This window comes from Gopherus evgoodei, chromosome 7 (assembly GCF_007399415.2).
Source record: "Gopherus evgoodei ecotype Sinaloan lineage chromosome 7, rGopEvg1_v1.p, whole genome shotgun sequence".
Taxonomy (NCBI): domain Eukaryota; kingdom Metazoa; phylum Chordata; order Testudines; family Testudinidae; genus Gopherus; species Gopherus evgoodei.
In genome coordinates, this window is record NC_044328.1 from 124062156 (window position 1) to 124089850 (window position 27695).

General features: G+C 41.5%; 1 protein-coding gene across 5 annotated transcripts in view; it reads right to left on the minus strand.

Annotated features, from left to right (window-relative positions):
• Positions 1–27695, minus strand: part of SLC25A26 (solute carrier family 25 member 26) — a 141748-nt gene that overhangs the window by 74239 nt on the left and 39814 nt on the right. The window lies entirely within an intron of this gene.

Genomic DNA, 27695 nt, shown 5'->3' on the forward strand with positions numbered 1-27695 from the left:
AAAGTAGAATGTATAACATGTACGAACAGGGGAAAATGTATGGAAATGCTGGCTTGTATGGAAGTAACTAATTTTTCAGAATTTCTCATGGAAACACGCTAGCCCCCCAAATGCAGCAAAAATACCACAGCATCAACAAAATACTAAAGGAAACAAAACACATTACCACCGTAGTCAAGCCTTGAAAATGAATGGTGAAAACCTCATAAGGGTGCTTAAAACAATAAGATCATTGGTCCCTGATGTAACATGGACACATTCTAAAAGGTTATACCCAAATACTCCAGACACAGGCTAACATATTTATGTAAAACTGAAAGGACTGCAGTAGAAACACAGAGACTGTAGTTTATCATTCAGTGTGCATCCATTAAACAGCTGTATGCTTTATGTAGGGGTCTATTAAAATCCAGTCCCACGGGGCTTGCTCTGGGAATTTTGCAGGTTCATTACCTGCGGAGCCTTCTTCTGGATCAGAAGAGAAAAATTTAAGAAAAAAATGTCTTGCCACAGAATGACGTTTCTGGCTATGTCTGTGGAGCCCTCAGAACTCATGGGAGCGGAATCTCCTATGGTGACTAGCAACAAGCCACTTGATGAACAGCTGTAGAGAGCCTTACAGCCATAGGGGCTTCAAAGCTGACTAAAAATAGAAACCGTTTGGCTCAAGGTCACATTAGTCCTCAGAAAAGGGATCTCCTTTAAATATACTATTAAATAAATTGGTAAAATGTTTCCCTGGGCTGGTGATTCATAGGGCTAGGGAAAAAAGTAATCATCCCAATCTTATAAAAAGACAAAAAAGCATATGGCTTGGGCCAATAGTTCCCCCCACCCCGGCTTCCAGGTTAACATCTCACAAGCAGGCTGAAAGGCTGTAAGCACAAACCAGAACAAATGTTTCCATATTCCAGACTGTCTTGGTGATAAGCCGCACAGCCAAGCATGACACCAGGATCCATGACTTTATACCTCATTCCATCCTATGAATGCGTCAGAAGACACTTCAATAGCAAAGCCAGGTACTCTACTCACCAACAGTATCTCTAGGTGAAAACACAATTGCTTAACAACGGTGAGCCTAGGGCTTGTCTACACAGCAAAGCACTGCAGCCTGCAGGGGTGTGAACTGTAGACCACACCAACATGTTTGCGTGCTAACTGCCCCATGTAGACATTGCTGACACATACTATAAGGTACCTAAATCATGTGAACATAGCGCTGTTTGAAATGGGACTATAACAGAGCTACCTTTTTGTTATATGCGTAGCTTTAATCTCAGTACCAAATTTGAGGCTAGAAACAGCTGTTTTCCCTCTCCCCCAAGTCTATGAGCAAGAATCTGGGATGATTTTCCCCTTTCTCTGAAGATGCTGTACATGTAAAGCAAAATCACTAGGCAAGGGGAAAAAAAGTCTCTTTGTTTATATTTAATCAGTTTAATCACAAGAGATACAAAACAAATGAGTTTAATGCTTAGACATTTTCAGCAGCTGCCAAAGAAACCAATAAAGACCTGTCTGTAGGAATTTAATGTCTGAAAAAGAAACCTGAGGTTACTGTTTTCCCATTATGACTGTTCAATGGTTGGGAAAGCTATTGAAGCAACTGGAAAAGAGTCCTAAACATGTTCTCTTTAAGACATTGTGTGTTTTCCCTCCATTAGACACTTACCCTCTAGAACAGGTGCATTGGCTGGGCTGTATGCATCTAGCTACAGTAAACTCCAAAACAGATAATTATGCCCCACAATTCAGGCAGGATTTGCCACCCATGTACCCAAGCGCCGATTTAAAGCAAGAGCACATGGGGTTGAATTAAAAAACAAACAATCACCATAAAATGGAAAAGCAAAAACAATATAAAATTCCAAATGAACAAAATTCAGTTACAGGAGAATCAGCCTTAAATATATACTCTTAAATACCAAGGTGAAAAGTTAACTCATGTACCTATAACATATGCAGCAAAATCCATATTTACGTACCTAAATAGATGACTTGATTATTTCCAAAGATGCTGAACATGTAAATCTACCACTGATGTAGTATGTAGGAAGTATGCATGCTCGGCATTTGGGCGGGGGTGGGAGGGAGGAATCAAAATCAGGTCCCTTATTTAAGTGCCTAACTGATGCACAAGAATCCTGAAGCCAGAGTTAGTTAACTTCTGGACAAAGCTTGCTGCTGAGATCACTTGGGATGTCAGAAGATGGCTTTCCATTCTCTGCTGTTGGTGACAATGCACATACAAAATTAACAGGGAGCGGGGAGGGTATCAGACACAGTATAGATGTTCACATGCTCAAATGAGAACCAATTTCAAACTCCCCAAAGAACAAAACTATTGATGCAGAGGGTCATTACGTATTATGTAACTCTCTCGTTTGGCTCTCTTAAAGAGAACTCAAAACAGAACACTGGAGAGTTTGGAACACGACTCTGTACTAGAAAACATAAGAACATAAGAACAGCCATACTGGGTCAGACCAAAGGTCCATCTAGCCCAGTATTCTGTCTACCGACAGTGGCCAATGCCAGGAGCCCCAGAAGGAGTGAACCTAACAGGCAATGATCAAGTGATCTCTCTCGTGCCATCCAGCTCCACCCTCTGACAAACAGAGGCTAGGGACACCATTCCTTATCCATCCTGGCTAATAGCCATTAATGGACTTAACCTCCATGAATTTATCCAGTTCCCTTTTACACGCTGTTATAGTCCTAGCCTTCACAACCTCCTCAGGCAAGGAGTTCCAAAGGTTGACCGTGTGCTATGTGAAGAACTTCCTTTTATTTGTTTTAAACCTGCTGTCCATTAATTTCATTTGGTGACCCCTAGTTCTTGGATTATGGGAATAAGTAAATAACTTTTCCTTATCTACTTTCTCCACATCACTCATGATTTTATATACCTCTATCATATCCCCCCTTAGTCTCCTCTTTTCCAAGCTGAAAAGTCCTAGCATCTTTAATCTCTCCTCCTATGGGACCTGTTCCAAACTCCTAATCATTTTAATTGCCTTTCTCTGAACCTTTTCTAGTACTAGAATATCTTTTTTGAGATTAGAAGACCACCTCTGTACACAGTATTCAAGATGTGAGCGTACCATTGATTTATATAAGGGCAATAATATATTCTCCATCTTATTCTCTATCCCCTTTTTAATGATTCCTAACATCCTGTTTGCTTTTTTGACTGCCTCTGCACACTGTATGGACGTCTTCAGAGAACTATCCACGAAGTCTCCAAGATCTTTTTCCTGATTCGTTGTAGCTAAATTAGTACACTTTCTACCTTGGGAGAAAAAATCTTACTGCGTTATAGGTGAAACCGTGTTATACTGAACTTGCTTTGATCCACCGGAGTGTGCAGCCCCTCCTCCCCCACGCCCCTCGGAGCACTGCTTTACCGTGTTATATCCAAATCTGTGTTATATCAGGTGGCATTATATCAAGGTAGCGATGTATACAGAGCAATTCAAAACATAAACGAAGGGTGGAATTTTCCTAACACTGGCACAATGAATACATCCAAGGGGGAATTAAAGAAAAAAGGCAGTGGAACAGAAAGCATGCCTGTCTGATTTTGAAGAAAAGCCTGCTTGTGCCCAATGGATTGAGGAATGTGTTCGTTCTTGCCTAAAGACCACACTTGGAATGCTGTAATGTTGCCATGGTCAGCTAGAGCATGGGTTACTGGATGGATAATTCTCAGTGGTGCCCCTGACAAAGAATATTAGGTTGGCACTGGGGGGAAAAATAAATCAATCAAGAACTATACAATAGGTGTAGTCAGATACTTTCAAGTTATAAAATACTAAAACAGTAAAACTACTTATTATTTATTCTATTACCATATCCCCTAAGAGCCCCCATTCATGAACCAGGAAATAATCATGGTAGGGGCTGTACAAACAGAATAAAAAAGAGATTGTAAACTGGGTAAACAGTGACATCTCTTCCCTTGTGAAGTCCATACTGAAACATTTTTATTATTATTATTATTATTATTATTTAAAAGCAGTTGTTTATGCTGTTTCTTTTTTGCTCTGTTTTTCTCTTGCCAGTTGTGTCTCCCCTTCCCTGGGACTTGGAACATTACACCAATGATGAATTGGTTCCCAAATGGCTGCATCCAGAACAATAGGCTCTAATGGCTCACTGCGATTCCATGAATTTCCCAATTTCCACACCTACTCCCAATTCCGTGAGTAACGTCTCCGAGCCTGTAAACCTTGTGTCAGGCCATGTCTACATCTAAAATTTTGCAGCGCTGGTTGTTACAGCTGTATTAGTACAGCTGTATAGGGCCAGCGCTGCAGAGTGGCCACACTTACAGCAACCAGCGCTGCAAGTGGTGTTAGATGTGGCCACACTGCAGCGCTGTTGGGCGGCTTCAAGGGGGGTTCGGGGAACGCGAGAGCAAACCGGGAAAGGAGACCAGCTTCGCCGCGGTTTGCTCTCGCGTTCCCCGAACCACCCTGCAAACCGCAGGGAAGGAGACCTGCTTGCTCGGGGGTTCGGGGAACGAGAGAGCAAACCGGGAAAGGAGACCAGCTTTGCCGCGGTTTGCTCTCGCGTTCCCCGAACCACCCTGCAAACCGCAGGGAAGGAGACCTGCTTGCTCGGGGGTTCGGGGAACGAGAGAGCAAACCGGGAAAGGAGACCAGCTTCATTACCAGAGGCTTCCTCAGGTATGCTGGGATACCTGCTTATTCCACGGAGGTCAAGAAAAGCGCTGGTAAGTGTCTATACTTGATTACCAGCGCTGTATCACCAGCGCTGGATCCTCTACACCCGAGACAAAACGGGAGTACGGCCAGCGCTGCAAACAGGGAGTTGCAGCGCTGGTGGTGCCCTGCAGATGTGTACACCTCCTAAGTTGCAGCGCTGTAACTCCCTCACCAGCGCTGCAACTTTCTGATGTAGACAAGCCCTTAGTTTCCATACTGCCCTAGATCAGGCCTCAAAAAATAATGAGATTGGCTTTAAATTCCTGAGACTAAAAATAAAATGTGGGGTTCTTTTTAGAACATAAAAACATATAAAAACTGGTCCATCTAGCCCAATATCATGTCTCCAACAGTGGCCAGTACCAGAGCTTAGGGGGAACCGTACAGAACAGGGAAATCTTGAAGAACTTCTGGCAGTCAGAGGTTTAGGGATGCCCTGAGCATGGGAATGCATCTCTGATCATCGCCTTGTTGTTTTTGTGGATACAGACTAACACGGCTACCCCTCTGATACTCTGATCATCTTGGCTGTTAGACATTGACAGATCTATCCTCCGTGATCTCATCAGGTTCTTTTTTGAACCCAGTTATACTTTTGGCCTTCACAACACACCATGGCAATGAGTTCTACATCTGTGCCTTGCATGAAAAAAACCACTCAGTTTGTTGTTTGTATTAAACATGCTGCCTATTAACTTCATCAGGCGACCCCTGGGTTTTGTATTGTGGGAAAGCACAAACAACATTTCTCCACTCATTTTTTCCACACCACTCATGATTTTATAGATTCCCTCCCATCATCTCTTTTCTAAGCTGAACAGCCCTCATCTTTTTAGTCTCTCCTCATATGAAACTTGTTCCATACCCTTGATCATCTTTGTTGCCATTCTCTGAACTTTTCCAGTTCCACTCTATCCTTTTTGAGCAGCGGTGACCAGAAGTGGACACAGTATTCAAGATGTGGGTGCACCATGGATTTATATAATGGCATTATGATATTTTCTTTTTATCGTCAATCCCTTTGCTAATAGTTCCTACCATTCTGTTGGCCTTTTTGACCACTACTGCACACAGAGCCGAAGTTTTCAGAGAACTATCCATAATGACTCCAAGATCTCTTTCTTGAGTGTTAACGGCTAATTAAGAACCCATTATTATAGTGTAGTTGGGGTTATTTTTTCCAACGTGCATTACTTTGCACTTATTGTGACCCTGACAAACTGGCCAACCTGTGTATGACCCATAACAACTTAACAAGAGACACTGAAATATAATCAAGTCAATTTACTTGTATGTGAATTTCAAAGAGAAGTTCTAGACCAGGAATTATTAAGCCATTTATTTGTAGTAATAGAAATCAAGGGTAGATGCTAGTTGTCTGTGTCTGCTAGAACACCTTTATCCTGTTAGAAGTTTAACAATGTAGCAAATTAGCTAGTTTCCCTTTCATGTCTTAATTGCCTTAATTACATATGCGAATGTGTCCTGTTAACCTTAAAATAAGGTTATGTAAGATACTGCAGGAGATTAATAATATTATCTACATTGCCTTCAGCTTAACTATCTATGCTATAAAGAAGTACCAGTTAATTGCCTCATGTGAATGAATGTAACTAGTTTACCTGTGTATGAGTAGGAAATAGAAGATTAGCTACAAAGCAAAAATCTGCATTGCCTAATGCCTATTCTTTCACAGGGGAAGGCCCTGCTGTGACAATTTCTGTAAGGAGGTTTGCCAGCCTGCTAGAAGAACTATAAAGGGAAACCCCGGGCCTGATTCTTTCGCCTCTTCTCTTCTTAAACTTTGAACAGGGAAGTATAAGTCGTAAGACAGAGATTTGGAATACTCTAGGGTCTTGGGTACACTGGCGCTTTACAGCGCTGCAACTTTCTCGCTCAGGGGTGTGAAAAAAACACACCCCTGAGTGCTTGGGTACACTGGCGCTTTACAGCTCTGTAAAGCGCCAGTGTAAACAGTGCCGCAGCACTGGGAGTGCAGCTCCCAGTGCTGCAAGCTAAACCCCATCAGGATGTGGAGTACGTGCAGCGTTGGGAGAGCTCTCTCCCAGTGCTGGCGCTACGACCACACTCGCAAGTTTCAAGTGTAGCCATACCCTAGAAAAGGCATGGAAGGACTTGAACGGACTCTACACCTGGACTGCCTATTGGACTATTAGCCTTTAAACTGATTCCAGAAAGACTTTACATATCAGCAGCTTCACCATCTCTGATATGAAACTGACCTGAAGACTTTACACATATTTGTAGGTATACGGATCTTTTAACCATTTGCAACTCTCCTTCTCTTTTTCCATTAATTATTAAACCTTTAGTTTTTAATTACTAAAGGACTGGCACCACTATGACTACTGGGTAAGGGCTGAGACTCATACTGACCTGGATAAATGTCTGGTCCTTTGGGATTAGTGAACCTCACGTGGTGAATCAGATTTCCAGTAACCTCCTACTATATTAGACATGGCTGTCCAGATGGGAGCCGAGGGCTGGGATGCCTAATGGAGACTGTGTTTGGCTTCTCATTAACCTATGTAGTATTGCAGAAATGGTTTTGTAACTGGCTTGGTGAATTTAAGTATACAATAAACCACTAGTCTGAGGGATTGTCTGCCTCACTCAGGTTAGACTGCAAAAAATTAGGCATTCTCAGTGTGATCCATCCAGGCACTCAGTCACACTTATCAATGTTGAATTTCATATGCCATTTTGTTGCCCAGCCACCCAGTTTTGTGAGCTCCCTTTGTCTTTGCGGTTTGAGCCTTCAGAATAGCACTTAGTTGACAGTTTTCAAGCTTTTCTTCCCAACCATTAGCTAGAAATGTGTTGATGTGCTTAAACAAAAGTCAGGATTCTCCCATATAGAATCATAGAATCATAGATTATTAGGGTTGGAAGGGACATCAGGAGATCATCTAGTCCAACCCTCTGCTCAAACGGGGCTTTAAGAAAAAAAACACCAAATACTGTGAGACTCACAGTGTTGATTTTGGGACATCTGCAGAAACAAGATTAGACTTAGCTGTGAATTTCACCTGGGACTCCTCTCTCTAGTGAGCCAAACCAAATCCTAAGATTTTAATATTCCCAAAAGTGTTCAAATCTGGCTCTGATTTTTGCAATCCAGGCTCCTTTCTACTTAAAAAACAAAACCAAACGGAAAAAAAAGAGCTTTTAAAACTTTTAATTAGAGAAAACTGCAGAGAATTCTCTTGCAGCAACCTGAAGTCTTATTGATTTTATCCTTCTGAGACTAAAAAACTCTACATAAATATACACACTGCATCATTCAACTTGGGAAAGGCTTCAGAAATGCCATAGGAAAGATTACAGTCCTTTGTCTGTCCAGAAGGGGCTACCTCTGGCTGGAGAGCAATACTGAGCTTCAAGCAAATGCCACACACTCTGATATCTTTTGTAGCATACCCCCCATACGTGTAACTACTTCATCTGTTTCTGAACAGTCGTCTACTTCCCATTCTGCTCCCTGCTAAAAGATTCTGGAGTGCTTAGTTAGAAGAGGAAACAAGTTCTAAGCTCAACCAAAGAACTGTTCTGTATACTCCACATTAGGGGTGCACTATTAATGCCCATGTGCATATTGCACTAGTTATATCTTAACATGAAAGCTGGGATGCCCTTGCCTCTGCATAGGCAGAATGGGTTTCATCCTTCCAGTGATCAAAAATGCTTGAGACCAAAAAGTGTGTCATAGCTGCCCCTCTGTTGCTATTTTTGGCCACCAAGCTTATTCCTTGAGAACACTAGATGTCTATAACTTACTTGTTAGTAACAATAGATATTAAGTATAAATATATCTCAAACATACCAAATTGGAGTTAGACATGCTCCATTATGACTAAATAATGGATGCTGGATGAAACCAGAGGCTGAGGTGGAAGGAGAATAGGATCTAGACTTACAACTGAAACAAGAAACTAATAGAGAACACTGAAAAGTAAAGAGCCATAGATACAAAAGAGAATTCCTAAAGATTTGTCTAAGAGGAAATGTAAGTATTGGATGAAATATACGTTTAAGATCATCAAACAGTCTGAATGAAAGACAGTACGGCACAAATGCTTCACTGTATAAGCTGGATACACTAGGTCATGACGTGATTAAAAATCCTGAATAAAACACTATTTGAATGGAAATACTTGATTTTAAATGAACAAATGCTAAAAGCTACAGAAAAAAGACAAGGGCTTCCAATCAGCTACAACAGGGTAGGAGCGTATATGATGAATACTGTAGATGAAAAGTGAAAGCCCAATTCTATAGTGTCCTTTTAACATCTCAGTGAAGGGCAGCAGTATCAGACACGGAATGACCCTTCACCATTCCATTTCAATGCTGTTCATTCTCACACCAGCAAGTCCTCCTCCTCCAAGCCAGCTCAGTCATGGGTCTCAACTTAAAGCATCATCCGAACAAGTTATAAAGGAGTCCTTTGGTGATGTGAACTACTCTAGCTGGGTCTGCAGACCCAAGGTCAATATGGGAGTTGTTTCATCTGCTAAATCATTCAAGCTCCCTTAGGAAATGAATAGTTAAATTCTGGAAGACTCATTCTATCCTGAAGTTCAAAAGAATTATCAGCATGAATTGATGAAAAGAGTCTCTCCATGGATATACTGTAAACATGAAAGAAAGAAAAAAAATAAAGCTGATGCAGCAAGCATCAAAGACTTGAAAGTAAGTGACCCTTCCCAGAAAAAAGGGAAAAATGGTGATAGCTGAAACCCAAATGCTGCATGCAAAGAAAATAAAGACCTGAATGACTAATGAAGAGGCTTGCATATAAGGACACTGAGTTTTACAACTGGAATCAAGCTGGAGGCTGCCAAACAATCACACAGCCTGGAAGGACTGAAGCTGCCGACGTTCATTTCTGGCTTTGAAAAATAAAAGGTGCTGTGCATTTCTTTACACTATAGGGCTTGCTGTGAGCAGTCTGAGCTTTTACCACCAGTCGGCAAGCACCGACAAGGACGTTAAAGTAAAATATCTATAAAAGAATCTATATAGCACTTCCACAGCACAGACAAAAAATGAAGAGTTTGGGGCTCTTCCTCCACAGAGCTGAATTTGACTAAGTCTAGTTAAGCACAATATGTCAACATCATATCAGAACATGTAGAGCATCGACCCTTTCTAACCGCGAGTTAACATTATTTTCGTTGCTATGCTTAAGATTTTTTCTTTCCCTCTTCTGTATTTAATGACAGCTTCAAGAGGATTTTGATGTTAAAAGTCTTTCCCTCACACCATAGTATGTCTATATACCTTTGGGTTTTTTGGATATGTTCAGCTATTTTTCTTTATGACATGGAAACTAAGTCTGCTGCCAAGTGTAGCAGGTGTGAGATGAATTTGTTCCAAAGCTAAAATGAATTCTCATAAGAAGACGTCATTCTGAAATGCTTTCTCTGCTTGCACAGTGTTGCTAGCCGTTCTTCTGGTTATTAGTTTTCAGACAATGCACAGTAACGTTTAGGGGACTATATAACAAAAGCGAAGGAGAGCCACGTAATTATTTATGGAATCATCTTCTGGCACAGGATTTGAGAAGAAATGTGTTCTCAAACTGTGCCCCAACTTGTTAATGCAGAATTCATGACTGCTCAACAGTAAAACTCCCATGGACTTCGATGGAATCATGGTCCGGTCCAGATAGGTTAAGATATGCACCTATTCAGCAAATACACTGTCTGATGTTTCATGTATATAGATAGTTTTCTTTCTATTATTTCCTTGTTTAGGAGGAGCAAGGGGATTAAAATAAATTCTGTTTAGCCTGTTTTCATATCAATCGTTGCCCAAAAAACAGTATTTTAGTTACTCCAAACTTCCAGCAATTTAATAGAAAATGTTTGGTTTTAAAATTCAAAGATTGCTGTATTTCTCACTTATTTGTAGGGTGACCAGATGTCCCATTTTTATAGGGACAGTCCTGTTTGGGGGGATTTTTTCTTATATAGGCTCCAATTACCCCCCGCCCCCTGTCCTGTTTTTTTCACAGTTGCTATCTGGTTGCCCTACTTATTTGTAAAAGTAATTCTTTGTTGGGATGGGTGGTGGGGCTAGTACACTGAGGTTTTATGCAGTTCAGTCCACTGTAGTGGGCAGATTATCCCACAGCTGCCTTCTGCAGGGCTCTTACACCATCATCTGAAACACATGGGGGTAGTCACTATGGGAGACAGGAAACTGGGCTAGATGGCCATAGGGTATCCTCCACTATGGCCATTCCAGTGTTTCCAATTGTGTCTTCTAACACAATCACATGCATACTCCATTGTGTGTGCAGTGCAGATCGGTGTCTGAGCACAGAGTGGTGGGCATCGATCCTCTCCACCCCCCTAGGAAAACATGTGTTTCATGTAAATGTCAGTTTTGGGTGATATACAGTACTTTCACACACATGCACTGGCATCAAGACCTACAGAGGGTAGCTGCTGAACAGCTGAGTTACTGAGAATAATGAAGACTGTGTTTACATAGCAGGTTTGATCCCAATGGATCTCAAAGCACTCTAAAAACATCACTGAACTGTGTAAAACAATCGGAATCCCATTGCTAAATACTTAAGTGTACCTTTGGGATGAAACAGTAGGGGTTTAACAGCACACAAGAACACTATACACCAGTTTAAGACAGAAAGCGAAGAATATTGGGTCCAACTGAATTTGGAGAGAATTGAATTAGGAATACCCAAGCTGGAAAGTTGATGGTCAAAAGTCAGAGCCGCACTCTTATCTATCTTTTTCAATCATACTAAACCCGCATTCTCCTTTCCAAGTCAAAACTAAAGTCCAGAGATGATTAAAAAACAAGAAGTTGGAGGGCCAATTGTTGCTTAAAATGAACTAGCTTATCTTTGTAGACCTGCTTACCTATGTCGCACAGGTAACAAATGGCGTCTGTTTGGTAATCTCAGTAGTACTTACTGCACAACTAAATCCACCGCACAATTCGGATCTAAGATCATTGAGAAAATGGGGAAGGCTGCCATTTTGTGTGCAAATTATCCCAGCTGAAAATAAAGGAAGTCCTGTTACACAGAGCAGGAGGGCAAGGGAAGGAAGGAATAAACCACCAAAAGGCTGAATAAAAGCAATCACAAGTTATTTTGTTTAGCAGGCTGACAGTAATGGAAAGGTAAGGAGATACAGCGGCTACTTTCAGGTTGCAGAAAAACAACAATAATGAAGGTGGTTTCTTCTGACTTCACCATTATGTCTGTTTAAATACTTTGGGGTCAACGTTCCAGCACACAGGGAGCCTTCTGCCGCATCTATTACAACATAAAGACTGAAAAGATCTTTTCTGGGGGGTAAATCACATACTTTATGAAATCACAAAACATGAATAATTTTATTAATCTGATTCAAAGCTATCACTACAATATGAGTTCCAAATCTAAAAACAAAAGTCATGTACATGTCTGATGTACTTTAAGCGAGACATTACAATCTATTAGTTATTTACACATCAAAGAAGCTCCAGCAGAGTATCCTGAAACAATCAGGGTAACAAATGCCAAAATCTGATTTCATCCGTGTCCACATGTTGCTTTGAACTTGTAATTCACAGAATTGGTCAGTATATTGAACTAATTATCATGCTTAACGCTTGCCAGTTTTGATGGCTACAATCCTTTATTGCAGAGGAAGAGAATGGGATGAGGGGAAATAGCAAATATGGGGGGAAAGGCGTAGCCTCTGTAATGACATCGGGGGGCGGAATTAAGAAAGCTGTTTATTTTTCTAACTATTTACTCAGACACAGATTGACAAAACAAACTCCTACTTTCATACACAGTGTAATGCAAAATACTGGATTTTCACCCCAAAGGAAAAATTTCCCCTTTTCCTATTGTTTATGTGGGAAATGACCCATAGAACTCAAAGAGCTATATAATATTTTAAAATCAAATAGCAATTACATAGCAAAAGGGGCTGCCTGCAAGCGGTTAAACTAAAACATTAAGCAAAAGAAAATGAGAGAGAATACTGTTCAGGCAGACAGAAAAATATAAGCAAAAAGTGCACATTTTAACACAGTTCTGATATCTGCAAAGACTTTTAAAAGTGACTTTTTATGCTAATTAGTCACAGTGCTTGGATATATATGCAAGCATCAGTTTGCCACCAATAAGTGTCTTCTGCCATCATATTGCTTAGGGTGCAATTAAAATGCAATCTATGGGAAATAGTTATTACTAGTATTTAGCAGCTAATTTGTTGGGTAATGCCTTAACAAAGCCGTCCTTTGCACTGCAAAAGCAACTTCAGGGGATTATCTGCTATTAAGACTTGTACTCAATTATTCAGAATGGTGATAGACTCTTTTTAGAAGGCCTGCATAATTGCATGGTAGAAGTACGTGAAAAGTCAAGCCTGAGATCCTTCTGTGTTGTGGTCAAGTCTTTCCACTAAAAGGGGAAAAATTAAGCTTCTGATTTTTAAACACAATCCACAAATGAAAATATTTCCTGCTTACATGGCTGTTCACCAGCCTACAGACAGGCACCAGATGAACGTCTCTAAATGCAAATACATCAAAATACATCTTTTTACCCACACAGATCAATGCTCTATTTATATATTTCAAGGAGCAATTTCCCCACCCCCAGATGTATTCTGGGATTGTTGGTTTGGGTTTTTTTTGTCCCTTCCTCTGAAGCCTTAGAGAGGCCCACAGCTGCAGGTGGGACATTGGATGGGGTGGACTGGTGCTCTGAGGTCAAACTGAGAATTCGCTCTCTTGTGTTTGGCTAGTGGTTCTTGCTCATATGCTCAGGATCTAACTAACTGATCGCCATATGTAGGGTTGAAAAGGAATTTTCCCCAGGTCAGATTGGCAGGGCCCCGGGGATGTTTCAGCTTCCTCTGCCGTACAGGGCATGGGTCGCTTGCTAGGATCATCTGGGCATCTCTTACTAAACCAATTCCCTGCCACTGCAGAGGCCTCACGCATTGGGGGCACCTCACTCCCTCCTGATCTCTGCCTCTGACTCACAATATTTTAGTCTCCTGTACTCTGAGATACTTGGGTCTAACGATGGCTGGCTGACTGACTTGAAGTGGGGACAGGGCTGGGTGTTTTTTAGGGGCCTGTGATATACAGGAGGTCAGACTAGATGATCTGATGTCCCTTCTGGCCTTAAACATCTATGACTCCATATACCTATTCTTATTCATTGCCGAGAGGTCAAGCAACTGTTGGAATTGATGCAGAGCATTTTTCAAAGTGACTTTATTAACTTCTCTTCTCTTTCTCTCTCTGTGCATTGCAGGAAAACAATAGCCCCAAAGGCATCTTTTATTTCACAATGCAGTCAAATGTTCCTTGACCACAAAATGAAATGGTTTGCTTTGACCTTTTATAAAATAATATAAATATTGTGTTATAAGTCACGTTACCAAACATGGAAGTGTCGGTGCCCTATTGACGTGTGCATTCCTTTGATAAAGTCCTATTGTTGAACTTTATCCATGGTAAGGCAGTAGCATCCATGCATACGCTCACTCTGGCCTTGATTCAGCAAGGTGCTTTAACATGTAACTAATTTTAGGAATATGTATAGTCAGGTCAACTTCAATAAATGTAACTAATTTCCAAATATTCAAAAAACTGCAAAAAACTCCAAGAACTACATTATTTTTAGATCAGCTGTCTTGGTGGGACTGTCACAACACAAGCTATTAGCATAGTTTGATGACACACGATTTGCTTAGAGTGGGAACAATGAAGAAAACGTACCTAATAAAGAATACCATCTGATTGAATTATGTTATGTGATGGCAAGTTTTGGACAAACTGATCCCCCAGTTGACACAATCTCCCATGAAGCCTTCAACTGCGGTGAAAAGCAGAGGAGGCCATTAATCATATTTATCAAGACTGTCTACCGTGGATTTCATGCAGTCAGGGGAAATGTGCTGTTCTGCTCCAGTGACAGGGAGCCAGTCTAAAACAAACTGACCTAATCGTACGGGTCATTTCCAGAAATAGAAGATACATTAGCAGTACAGCTGTAGAGGCCAAAAGACAAACTACTCTAGCAGACAAAAAAATAGAAATGTGTGAGGTAGGCGACCACTGGCATAATCTACTAGGCCAAATCCTGCTTGACTGTCATTGTGTGCATTAAAGTCAATGGGGCAGGATCCAATTTAAAGTCCCAAAGTCCTACACGCGATGCAACCCCCAAAGCCTTATTTTTGCTCCTGAATTTAAGGAAATCTCAGTACTGGCTAAAGCCAGATTGGGGGCAGTTAAATATCTGGCAAATCTCCCCTGTGAACTATGGACCACACACTTCAGTTTTGATCTGTGTGATGCTATTCCTGACTTCTTCCTGGTATTTGAAGCCAATAAGATCACATTAAATCAATGCAGAATTTGGCCCCCCAGTCTTTCTCCTCTGCAAATCTGTGTTAACATTCTAGGTTAAACATCAAACAAAAACAAAAAACAAGAGCTGAGTGGCCCCAACTTAATCCTTAATGGCAATCTGTCCACATTACAAAGACAGCATACAGTCTATAGCACTGGCGGTCTTTAAATGGGAAAGGCCCAAGACTGGAATAGCAAGCACAAGAGAGAGATATCAAGAGACAGGTCATACTGCCAGATCTGCAAGTGAAGCCAAAAAGCTCAAGCAAACTATATCTAGCTCTAGCCAGTACTATTAGCTCCTTACACCAAAAACAGGAAAGCAATTTACACACAGCAAACAAAGGCAAAAAAAAGTTCAGGAAACTTCACTTTATCACTTCAATAAAATTAGCAGAAAAATAAAAGTCCAGGGAGAAAGGGCCCCAGTGGAATAATACTAATTCTGTCTGCAGCTCAGACAGCATATCTGATTGGCCTACAGTTTCTGTATGAGCCTGTAATAAAATCATATATAAGATATTTATAATGCATGAGTTTTTTCCTGGTGAAATTGTAGGGGAGATGGCATCATAACCTGGGAGCTGCTTCTGTCCCCCACTCCTCCACATATACACACGGACTGCCTGTTTCAGCTCCTACATGCCACCCCAAAAGCGTTTGAAGAAGATAGCCACTTTAGAAGATAGCTATTTCAGACCTTTGGCTTTCCTGTAAGCTAGTTCAGCTTTAACTATGGAGAAACTAGTATCAAACTGTTCTTAAAATCTCATGGCTTCTCTTCCTTTTTTTTTTTTTTTTAAACAGATAAGTTTCTCATTAAGAATTTGTATTTAAAAATCATACACCGGAGCCGGGGAGGGGTAGAGGTTGGGGAGTTTGACAGACGTTCCTCAGTACGCACAGATATTTGACAATGGGTCTGCAGTCCTCGTGTGGATTTAACTCCTACTCAACTTTACCTGCAGGATTCAGCCCTCATTCATACAATAAGGAGAGGGAATGCACCTACAGGCAGGTTCAGTATCTTAACACCACTATATTTTCAACAGGATTCCCAAATTCTGGTGCACTCCGGGTGTCAACTATATCAACCCAGATGACCATTAAACTTATGGTATGTTTGCAAAGCTGAGTGAGTTCACCAAATTCAGAATTCAGAAAAAAAGCAGATTCTTAATAAGTTAGTTTAATTAGCCTGAATGCATTAACTATGGTTCCTCACGACCTGGTCTAGTGACCCAGGAACACATCATCACCATTTCTTTCTTTATGGTTAGATGGAATGGGCTGGGGAGGTGGCTTGAAACTTCCTGTTATAGCATGTGATAACAGTATAAAAGAAGTAGGGAACCACTCAATTAGTCCACATTTGGAGTGTCCTAGAACTGGGGAATGTATTCTATCAATTCATATCACATGAAAACTCAGAGGTTCTAAGTTGTGAATCCATGTATTAATCCTGAGCTGAATCCCACTCCCTTTACTTACACGAGTAAGCCCTACAAAATTCCATGGACCACTCCCCTATATAAAATAAAATGAAGAGGGTCTTGTTCCTTATGTTCCCTTTTTTGGTTTGGTTCAGGGGCATGATTAATGCCAAGTCGATTTCAAGATGCACCGATTAGATCCCTGCAATAAAGGTTTGCTGTAGGTTGACACTGCAGAAATCATAGGCGTTGTGTGCCCTCTAGTGCATAAAAGCTGTAGTGATCAAGGCTACATCTATTCAACATGAACATAACAAGGAAATAAAAGAAAAAAAGGTCTCACTTCCCCTTCTCTCTCCTGACAGTAATCATTTACATAGGAGCAGTAATGCCCAGATTTTTTTTGCCTTCCCTTTAACTACCTAAAAAAAAATATTGGCCCCCTTAACAGAACTACAGAAATCTCAGACTACTAGGCCAGATGCTGAAATCAGATAATTGTTGCTAGTGTTAGTTGGGATCACGGCTTACTTCAGGGCAAAACAAGGTCCCTCTCCAGCGAGAATTTCCTGTTTGAGTGACATCGGTTTCTATTGCCAATATCCTGCCACAGCAAATAATCCTACATTTGTACAGGATTTTTAATGCCTATGGATCTCAAAGTGCTTTTTTTAAAAGGTATATGTTGTAATCCTGGATATTGTACATATGTGATTCAAATAATATATAATCTCACACACACACACACTTAAACCAGTGCACACAGTGGACTGAGGGCATCTCCAGAATGGAGCTTGGTGACTCTTTAACAGTACACAGCAGTATTATATCCAGGGCCCGCCTTAGGATTTATGGTGCCCTAGGCGAGATTATTAAACTGGTGCCCCTGTGCCTGATCTGCTCTTAGCAACACAATCATAAGCTTACAGTATTGGAAAACTTGCCGCATTCACGTTATTAAAACCAGTTTAACTTAATTAAGCACACTGTAATGCTGATGGACTAGCACTAAAGAAGCAGCACTATAGAAAAAATTCTGATATGACAGAATGATGCAAATAATATATTTTTTTAATTTATCAAAATTTTATTGGAAATTTATATGAAGAGGTATTGAAACAAAGATTTGTTTTTAATTAAAAGCAATCTTTTTGGCTTTTTTGGCTGCAAAATCAGTAATAATGTCATCGTATGACAAAGACAAAGTTGTGTCTTGTTTGATTGCAAGAATAGCAAGACCAGTTAAGTGTTCCTGACTCATGGTAGAGCAGAGATAGTTTTTAATGAGCTTTAGTTTTGAGAAACTCCGTTCTCCTGATGCTACTGTTACAGGAATTGTCAGCAGAATACGAGTGGCAATGTACACATTAGGATATATGTCAACAAGTTTGCGGGTATGAATAAACTGTACAATGTCCATCACCAATTTTGCATGTGGCAACATTGATGACAGCGTACTCAATTCTTCGTACAGTTCAAGTCCATTTAAATCAAAACTATCACCGTGCTCTCTAGGTTCTTGCACTTTGTCATTAGTTGCTCTTGTTTTCCTATTTAGTTGAATTTAGTTATGTCATACAAAAATCCAAAGTGTTCATGGTGTACTTGCAAGGTATTAAACCTTTCATCAACAGCAGATACTGCTTTATCCATCACAACATTAAAAAATTCAACCTCAAATTTCTTTTCTGGATCGTCTATGGGCATGATCTGCTGTACAGATTCTTCACAAAGAAGTGTCCCTGGCCTTTTTAACTCATATTAACTATGTATTTACTTTATGAAAGTTGGAGAAAACATTGTGAAAACGTAAAACATTGGCTGCCCAACTTCTCGGCTGGCAAAAGTTATACTGACTCACAGGGAAAAAAAAAAAGCAGGAGAATCTCAGTACAACATATGGTCACTCTATATCAGGGGTCAGCAACCTTTCAGAAGTGGTGTGCCAAGTTCACTGTAATTTAAGGTTTCTCGTGTCAGTAATACATTTTAATGTTTGTAGAAGGTTTCTCTCTATGTGTATATTATATAAATAAACTATTGTTATTATCTGAGGTCTTGGCCACCGGTCCTGCTCAGGCCACTGCCAGCTGAGTAAATGAAACCCCAAACCGGCAGTGGGCTGGTGGCTGGAACCCTAGACAAGGATCCCAGGCCCTGCTCAGCCCGCTGCTGGTCTGGGGTTCTGACCACCAACTCCTGCCAGCCAGGATCCCAGCCGCCAACCCCCCCTCAGCCCGCTACCAGCCTGGGATTCTGCTCACCCAGGCTGGCAGGAGGCAGAGTGGGGCTGGAGGCTGAGCTCCTGACTGGCAAGGGGCCGGCAGCCGGAACCCCGGAGTAGCAGTAGGCTGAGTGCTGCTGGCACCCCAGACTGGCAGCAGACTGAGCCACTCAACCCCCCACCGGCCCTGCTCAGCCCGCCACCAGCCCACTCAGCCTGCTGCCGGCTGAGTGAATGGAACCCCAGACTGACAGCAGGTTGAGTGGTTCAGCTGGCCTGCTCAGCCCACTGCCAGCCTGGGGTTCCTTGGGGGTCCCCAGGCCAGCAGCAGGTGCTGAGTGGGGCCGACGGCTGGTATCCCAGCTGGCAATAGGGCAGCAGCCGGAACCCCAGAGCAGTGATGGGCTGAGCCGCTCAGCCTGCTGCTGCATACCATCAAAAATCAGCTCACCTGCTACCTTTGACACGTGTGCCGTAGGTTGCCGACCTCTGCTTTATACACTAGTAAGGAGATGAGCATATTACAGTTGTTGGAGGGCTCTTATCAGGAGTAAGAGGCTACAGGAAAGTCAGTCAACATTTTTTGTTTCTCTGATGAAAACTGGCCCACTCCCTGCCTCAAACCAAACCTGTCACTAATAATTGTCAACAACTTAATTTTCTGTTTTTGGCTAAGATATTGATTTAAAAAAAAAAAAAATATTGAAATTGGATTCAGGATTGTTAGCAAGAATTTTTGGCAAACAAAGTTGTTAAATGACAATCTAAATGGCAACAAAGTACTGCTTTCATGCTTGGGTCACCCCTCAGCCCGCTGGTCCAACAGCTGCAGTAGAGGAGGAGATAGGTGGAAAACTGCAGGACCCCAAAATCCACCTCTTGGGGTGCAGAGTGGCAACAGCAGCAGCAAACCCTCAGGTCCAATCACACGCCAATGGGCACCACCACCAGCCTTACGGACCATGATGAAATTAGCACAGCATCTGATCTCAGGGACGGAGCACCCATGGAGCCACAGCAGCTCATCCTGCCCTGTGCAGCTCCCCCCGGATGAGATGGATCGCTGGCAGCTAAGATGGCCAGATCCAGATGTCCTGATTTTATAGGGCCAGTCCCGATATTTGGGGCTTTGTCTTATATAGGCACCAAATACCCCCACCTAGAGTGACCAGACAGAAAGTGTGAAAAATCAGGACAGGGATGGGGGGGGTAAAAGGAGCCTATATAAGAAAAAGACGCCAAAATTGGGACTGTCCCTATAAAATAGGGATATCTGATCACTGTACCCCAATCCACTATCCTGATTTTTCACACATCTGGCTAACCCCAGCCAAGCCCTGTGTGACATTCCAATCCCGGCTGCCTGCCAAGGAAGTGAGTTACTTTCACTTTCATTCCTCAGCAGGCAGGCAGCCTCCTCCTCTCACCTATCCTCCAGCACCTCACCCAACCCAGCCCTGACGGAGGGGAGGGAGGAGAGAGAGTGGGGTGCTCCTGGGGAGGATGGAGAAAGGAGGGGGTGCTTTGTGGGGCAGGGGGGAGAAGAATGGATGTTATGGGAGACAACAAAGGATACTGGTTCCAGAGCCTCAGAGCCTGCCTCACCTCACCTCAACCAGGGGGAAAGAGTCACACTCACAGGTGAGCTCCTTCCCCAACCCCTACCCCCTCCCCTTCCCAGAGACCCCAGCAGCCAATCCCATTCCTCAGACTGTGCTGCATACGGCTCTCTCTAGGACCCAGCAGCCCTGCTTCTACACTGGGCTGCCTGCAGAGTGGTGCCCCCAGGCAGCGTGGGGCCCTATGTGGCTGCCTATTCTGCCTATGCCTAAGGACGGCCCTGATTATATCACTAACTGAGACAGGAAGTGAAGACTTCTGTATCCAGCTGAAAATAGCAGAGAGAATTTAGATAGACAAAATGCTGTTGCCTATAGTACAGAAGTTGACACCACTAGTAAGGCAAAAATGCCATGGGATTCCCCCACCCCCACATCCCTATTTAAGCAAATCACGAGCATTAGAATCTCGCTTTATGTCTCCCAAAAAGAAGACAACAGGCCAGATTTACAAAACTATTTAGGTGCCTAGTAAGATTTTCAAGAGCAGCTAAACAGGTTAGGTGCCTAGCTCCCGCTGACTTCCACACTATGCTTCTAGACTCTAAAGAGAAAGTGCCATCCCCATTCCCACAACACTGTGGAAGTCTCCAGTGCAATGACTGACCGCATTTGATCCTGCTAAATTTATAAACTCTGATGAGATTTACTCCTGGTGGAATTTTGTGCCAAAAAATAAAAAATTCTGCAACAAAAAATAAAAAATTCTGTGCACAGTAGTTTAAAATTCTGCAGAATTCTGCATATTTTGTCAAAATAATACAATATAATCACACCAGTCTGTCATTCCAAACTAGTCCTTGTGAGCCCCTGTCTGACACCCTGCCCCCCAGCATCCCACATATCCTGTCTCCTGACCTGGTCTGACAGGCACTGCTAAGGCATCTCTCTCTTTCCTTGCTGCAGGGGAGAGCTGCAACTTTGTTCTATCACCACAGCGCCCGTGGGTGGGCAAATGGCAGAACTGCAGCAACATTTTGGCAGAAGCTTTTTTCTGCATGAAAATTAGAAATCTGCGGCTTATTAAATATGCATACACGCGGTAGCATAGAATTCCCCAAGGAGTAGAGATTGCAACCAAATACAGAAGTTTTTAGTCTTCAAGATTCCTTATTCTATCTATCTTTGCACAACTCTTTCAGCTTCCACCCCCGCAAACAAGGGAAATCCATCTCTGTGTGTCTGCACTTCTCTGTGTAATCCATCTCTCTGTGTCTGTTATATTTAACATCCCAAATTGTTGAGGCAAAGGACTTTGCCTCGGATTTGTCTTTTTAGCACACTCTCCTACAAGAGAGATTAACTAGAAGATAGTGAACCTTGTCACATGCAATTTTATTTGGGAGGGATGGACTCACATTAAGTTTCCCCACCAGACATGATAATGACTGAAAGTGTATTCTTTAAATGGTTGCCAAACTTTGTGGTATCGAGAGCAACCAATGCCAAGAACACACCTCTTAGGTTATTAGAAGTCACAGCATTAGCAAACTAGAGCACAGTGTAGCAGGTGCCTCCTGCTTCTTTTCTGGATCCTAGCACATGGCTGGAACTCGTTTGTGTGATCATGATTACTGCAGAAAGTACTGTCTTCAAAATGCCTGATTTTAAGCTCCCTTTTAAAAGTCTCCACGCCCCTATCTGAAGCATGAAATCAAATAGGCTTCCCACCAAACCCCACTCACATGCACATTCATTTGAAAAGGATTTGCATTATTAAATCTTGTATGCCCTAAATATGGTGCACAGTTTTCAACATATCTTGCCTACCCCCAGAGTCCAGATGCAACACTTTAGATTTTAAATACAGTATAATTTTGCATGTACAGAGCCCACTGCATCCAGAGATATTACAGGCTCACACATTACAGACGCGAGGCAGTGCGGAAAAGTGCCCCATGTCCAAGGTTAAACAGCAAATTGGTGGCAGAATCATGAATCCAGAACTTCATTTCTCCTGCTCTACCAATGGACCACGTTGTAGCTATGTTACACACGTGTCTAGCACCTAACTATAAAAAGAAGGTGCATTCAATGAAATAGGCAAGAGGACCTGGCATTTATCTGTATGTGTGAGATACAGGACATTTTCATTTTCTGCCTTGGTCCATCCAAACCAAAGTCTGTTGACCTTCCAGACATGTCACATGGTCTGTTTATTTACACATCAATTACAAAAATACAGGGTTATTTTGTGGACTTTGAAAGTTATTTCAATGACTTTTGAGACATCTATTTTTGTTTTTAAATGTTATTCTACTGTGCCTAAAGAGAGTAATAACTACACTATATATAATGCAAAAATAAATGATCGATAGCTCCATTTACCAGTATTCTAGCTTGCGATCTAGAAAGTGAGTTTCCAAACTATATTAAAGCACCAGGCCACTGGACCCTGAACTATGGAGACCGGCCTCCCTATTTCACCATGGAGAGTTGCCTCAAGTACTTTAGGGCCTTTTAAAATGAAATTCTCTGGCTGACATAGGGAGATAGAAACACCCAAGTGTTCTACCCAAGAGCTAATACACTCCAGAAATGCGCTTTTCAAAATAGCACGGTGTTAAACTGAAAGGGAGGACGCAATTAAAGACAACAGTGGGGCAAGTATGGACACCTTCCAACAATACTTTTCAACCTAGCCCTAGTGGATATTCCATTAAGTACACCACAAAAATTATGCACATTTCCCACAAATGTTGGACTGGATGTTTAATCTGTCTTCCAGTTCCCAACCCTGTCTCAGTTAGTGTTTTGGTTCTAGTTGAAAATACTCTTCAGTTTAAGAAACTCTGGTTGCCTGACAAGAGTCTAAAGCCTCAGTCATGCAAAGTGAACCATTGTAGACAGATCCTGAGCAGTTCTCTTTATAGCCTAAAAAAGCAAATTCTGTTTAAATCCAGCATAACAAGAGCTTCATGAGGAAAACAAACAAAACAGGTGGTTTCCTAGAGAACAAAGTGAAGACAGCTATTGTGTGCATTTTGTTAGAGGGCATTGTTTGGTTTTCCAAACAAGTTCTGTGCTAAGAAACTGGATTATTTGCCTGATTCTGCTAAGGTGTGTGTATACTTTGTGTATTAAATACACAAAAAAGCTATACAAAGATGAAAGACCAAGGTCAACATTTTAATTGCAGAACTCAAAGAAGACTCCATCAGCAACTTTGTTCTACCCTGTAGCAATAAACCTAAAAAACTAAGCGCCAAGGAGACCAGGATATTTATATCAAGATATTATAACAAAAGGAACACACACAGAGCTACATCCATCATATGGCACCCTAGGATTCACTTGTAAACAAGGCTGACTGTTTTCTAACTGCAGTCACTAACCCTCAGAAATTCTAGCCCACAGCCTAAGAGCTGCCCCATTTTCTAAATGCCTCCCTTGGGTTTCACCCTTTTATGCAAGCCTTTCCCAGAATGCTCGGCAAATTGGCACTTTAAATTTGGGAGAGAGTAACAGGTGCAGCTGTTAGAGGGGCATTTGGCTTCTAACTGCTGCAGGTTGCACCTCACTCTCTGCCAGGTAATAAGATATTTTGAGGCTTTTTGTTGTTGTTGCTTTTCTTAGCTTTCTCCTCTTAAAACATGGCAAGTTCTCACAGCTCCCTTGTGTATATGTGTTGCCACATACTGCAAAGTATTTATGATAGCCAACAGCTCCAGCAAAATTGCTGCTGTGTGTTTCAACAGGGGGGCTGCCATCTAAGATGTTAATAAGATTTCCTTGTAACTGGTTCACTCTCTCAGAAGGGATACAGCTGAAATGTCCTCTCCCCTTCCAGTAACAAGCTGGCTACTGCCTTTACTCATTAGCACTCTTGGCTACTTTAAGCACCATCTGTGTTAACTCTCTGATCCATTTTCCTGAAGGTAAAGACCTTCCTAAAGGTTTGAATCCACTCATCAGCCCATGACTGGATCCAAACCCCCAGTGTTTTTACTTTGACATGAAGGCCCTGATCCTGCAATTAGCTCTGCCCAGGCACTGCTGCTTTGACTTCAATAGGTCACATCCAGCTGCTGAAAGCCCATTGCAGGGTAGGAGCTCCAGTTTCCTCAGACAAGGCTAAGTACAAAGTGTACATTTATTCATGATCATTCAAATGCCAGGCTTGATCTTCTAAAGCAGAGCTTCTGTCAGGTTATTGGTGAGCAAAAAACCCACCAAGAGCTGAAAACCACCTACTATTTCTTCTTCAGTTCACTCCTGGGCTGGGACAAACATAATTTTTCAATCCAGCTGTAATATGTTTAGAAGTGACAAATTATTGGGCTTTTTTAAATTAGCACTTTGCATTTTCCAAGCACTAGCAGTAATTTACAACAAAAGTGACATTTCAACCTTAACTATGCTATTGCTACTGTGAAGCTACCATATATGTGCACAGATGCATAGAGTGAAGTCATTCATTATACAGTGAGCTATGGTAAATAGCGAGATTTGACAAGGTGCTTCATTTTCATTTGTGTTGTGCTCTCATTGATAGCAATGTCCATTTAAGACATCTGTTAGAAGGCTGTAGCATTAATGTAAATGGAAAAATTCCAAGGAGAACTTGGGGGTTGCTCTCTTTTTCCCATGAACTTAACACTATGGAATTTTAACAGATGTTCTACTTGGTCATAGTTAATAAAATGAATTATGCAGGAATTAAAACTCTGGCTCAGTTTGCTTGTGTAGAGTCTCAGCAGACGTAGAAAATTAAGACATTTTGGAGACCTTATAATGGATATTTTCTCTGCCTTGCTGTAAGATTGTTGGGGAGTTTTTGTGAACACATTTTTCAGTGTTGGGGGAAATGATAATTCACATCCCCTCTCATTAGCAGCATCTAATTTCTAAAAAATGGTGCACTACCAGCCGAGAAAGTGTCTCTCTCACTTGGAAATGACATCGTGAGAATTCCATGTCTTCTCACAGCCTTCTGTGTCCTGCCACTTATCCAAACAGGAAAGTCTCATTGAGCAATCATGTAGCCCAGCCCTCTAGCCTAGCAGCTCTCTTCCGAGGGCCTGAGCATGCATCTTTCAGGCTGGTGCTAGCAATGCTAGTGCATGTATGGACTGCAACTGCAACGCACCTAATCTCCCTTGGGGGTTCTGGGGTCAGAAGAACCCAGAGGCAGAGAGAAGCAAAAGGGAGAAAGATGTAGGTACCAATAGGAAATGGAGTTTGATAGGGAAGAGACACTAAAAGGGGAATGAGAAATTTGTGGAAACCAAAGGGGAAGGGAGAGACACATGTACTAGCCATCTGCTCTGAGTTAGGAGAGAATCTTAAGTAATGGCTCAGTTCTCCACTCCGCTCCTCCACTGAAGTTAATCAATATGTTAGGCCCCATTAAAAAAAAAAAATCCAACACTGTAGCCCATATACTGAAACTCTCTTTCTTCTGAACTAAAATGGCTTTCTGCAACCAAAAGCTGAAGCATGCAAAGATTCCATAAACACTAGATTCAGCTAGAATTAAATGTTACTGTATGCATACAATACAGGGAAAACACAGGCTGTTATGGAAGATCTTCTGCTGAAGGAAGGAAGAAATGCATTCTCAAAGTGGGGAGGGGGTGGGGAGGGAACACCCAGTAAAAGTTTCAGCTTTACAACATTTCCAGCAAAGAGTTCAATGTGCTGCTTTTACTCAGACTATCAAATGGACACTTCACTGCAAAAAGCGATATTTAGTGTCACAAAATGTGATAGTCTTAACATTGTGTTAAAAGGATAGGGATTTTTTTTTAAACAGATCATCTATTATTTGTTTCATTTTGAAGAGAAACCACATTTCATTAGGCAATAATTTTTCTCATTCTATTGGACAGATACTCCAAAAAAGCAATATTTCAACTGAAATCAGTTCTGAAGGATCATTTATGAATATACATAGTAGAAAGAACCCCAATTAAATTTCCAGCAAAGTCCTGCTATTTTGGGTAAACAAAGTTATCTCTGAAAGGTCACACACTAGGCTAGGAGAAGGGCCTGGAAAATAATTACCATCCTGACATATGTCAAAACAAATTTTAGAGAGACTTGCATCCAGCTGTAACCATGTGTTTTATCTGTTAGTATGCAAAATCTGTATTCTTTGGCATCTAAATTTATTCATTTATTCAGAACCCCTCGGAGAAATCAAAAAGCCTTGTTGCCCTCTTTTGCCTGCCTCCAGATGAAATCGGAGGGAATAACGTGTGTTTAGTGAGCCAGAAAATAAGTACAGGATGAAGCTGTGGTGGGGGTTATGTTTCAGAAAAGCAAGTGTCATCTTCACACAAATAACTAATTTTTGAAACATCTGGAATGGCTAAAATAAACTCTGGCATTAACACTTGTTGGTACTTAAAGCAACACTATATTTGGGATTTTCTTACTGTATGTAGTAAGGTTTACACAATACATATATCTTTATCCCTGAATACAGTTTTGGGCATGAAGGAAAGTTCTTTAAAGCAATGAATGTTGCTGAAAGCAGGCTTTCAAATGCTAATTAGTTAGTATTACTATCAATGGTAATATAAATAATGAATAAATCTTTTTTAATGGTAAAAAATGAGTCTGAGTTTTTAAAAAAGGCTAAGATCCAACCCTGATTGCTTAGCTAAGTCTCATTTAAGAACAAAATACATGTGCTACACCTAACTAAACATAGTAGGTAAAGCACAATTCTGAAAAACATGTATACTATTATTTTCAGAGGAAACCAATCCTGTATCCTTCTCTAAAGAGTTCTGCAAATGACAAGCCTGCACGAGACGTTTAAACCCATATCACCATGTTACAATCTAAGCAATGGTTTTTTGTTTAAATGTACTACTACTCAATACTTTTTAGAGTGCAAGGGAGCTGTAAGATTAGAATCACAATATAACAGCTGGGAATCCTCCCAATACCAATATGTAGAGAGAATCCATATTCATCTTGCACTCTCCAAATGAGAGCTATAGGCACGTCACAGATGGAGCATATTCAAAGACAAAAAAAATCACTACAACATAAATGCTTCGATAATACAATCAGATTCCCAAGGGCAGAGCTCTGCTTCCACAGTGAGTCCATTGACTTTAGCAGGGCTTCACAAAGAATCCAATTTACAGAATCAGGGCCAAAACCACAACCAATACCTAAAAAGAGTGACAACGCTGAAATTGCATGCTAGCTCTGATCTTGCTCCCAATTAATTCAGCGAGAACAGACTGGGCTCACAAAATTCAACAGAGGATTGTGCCACCCTCACAGTGACCAGCAGGCTGCCCCC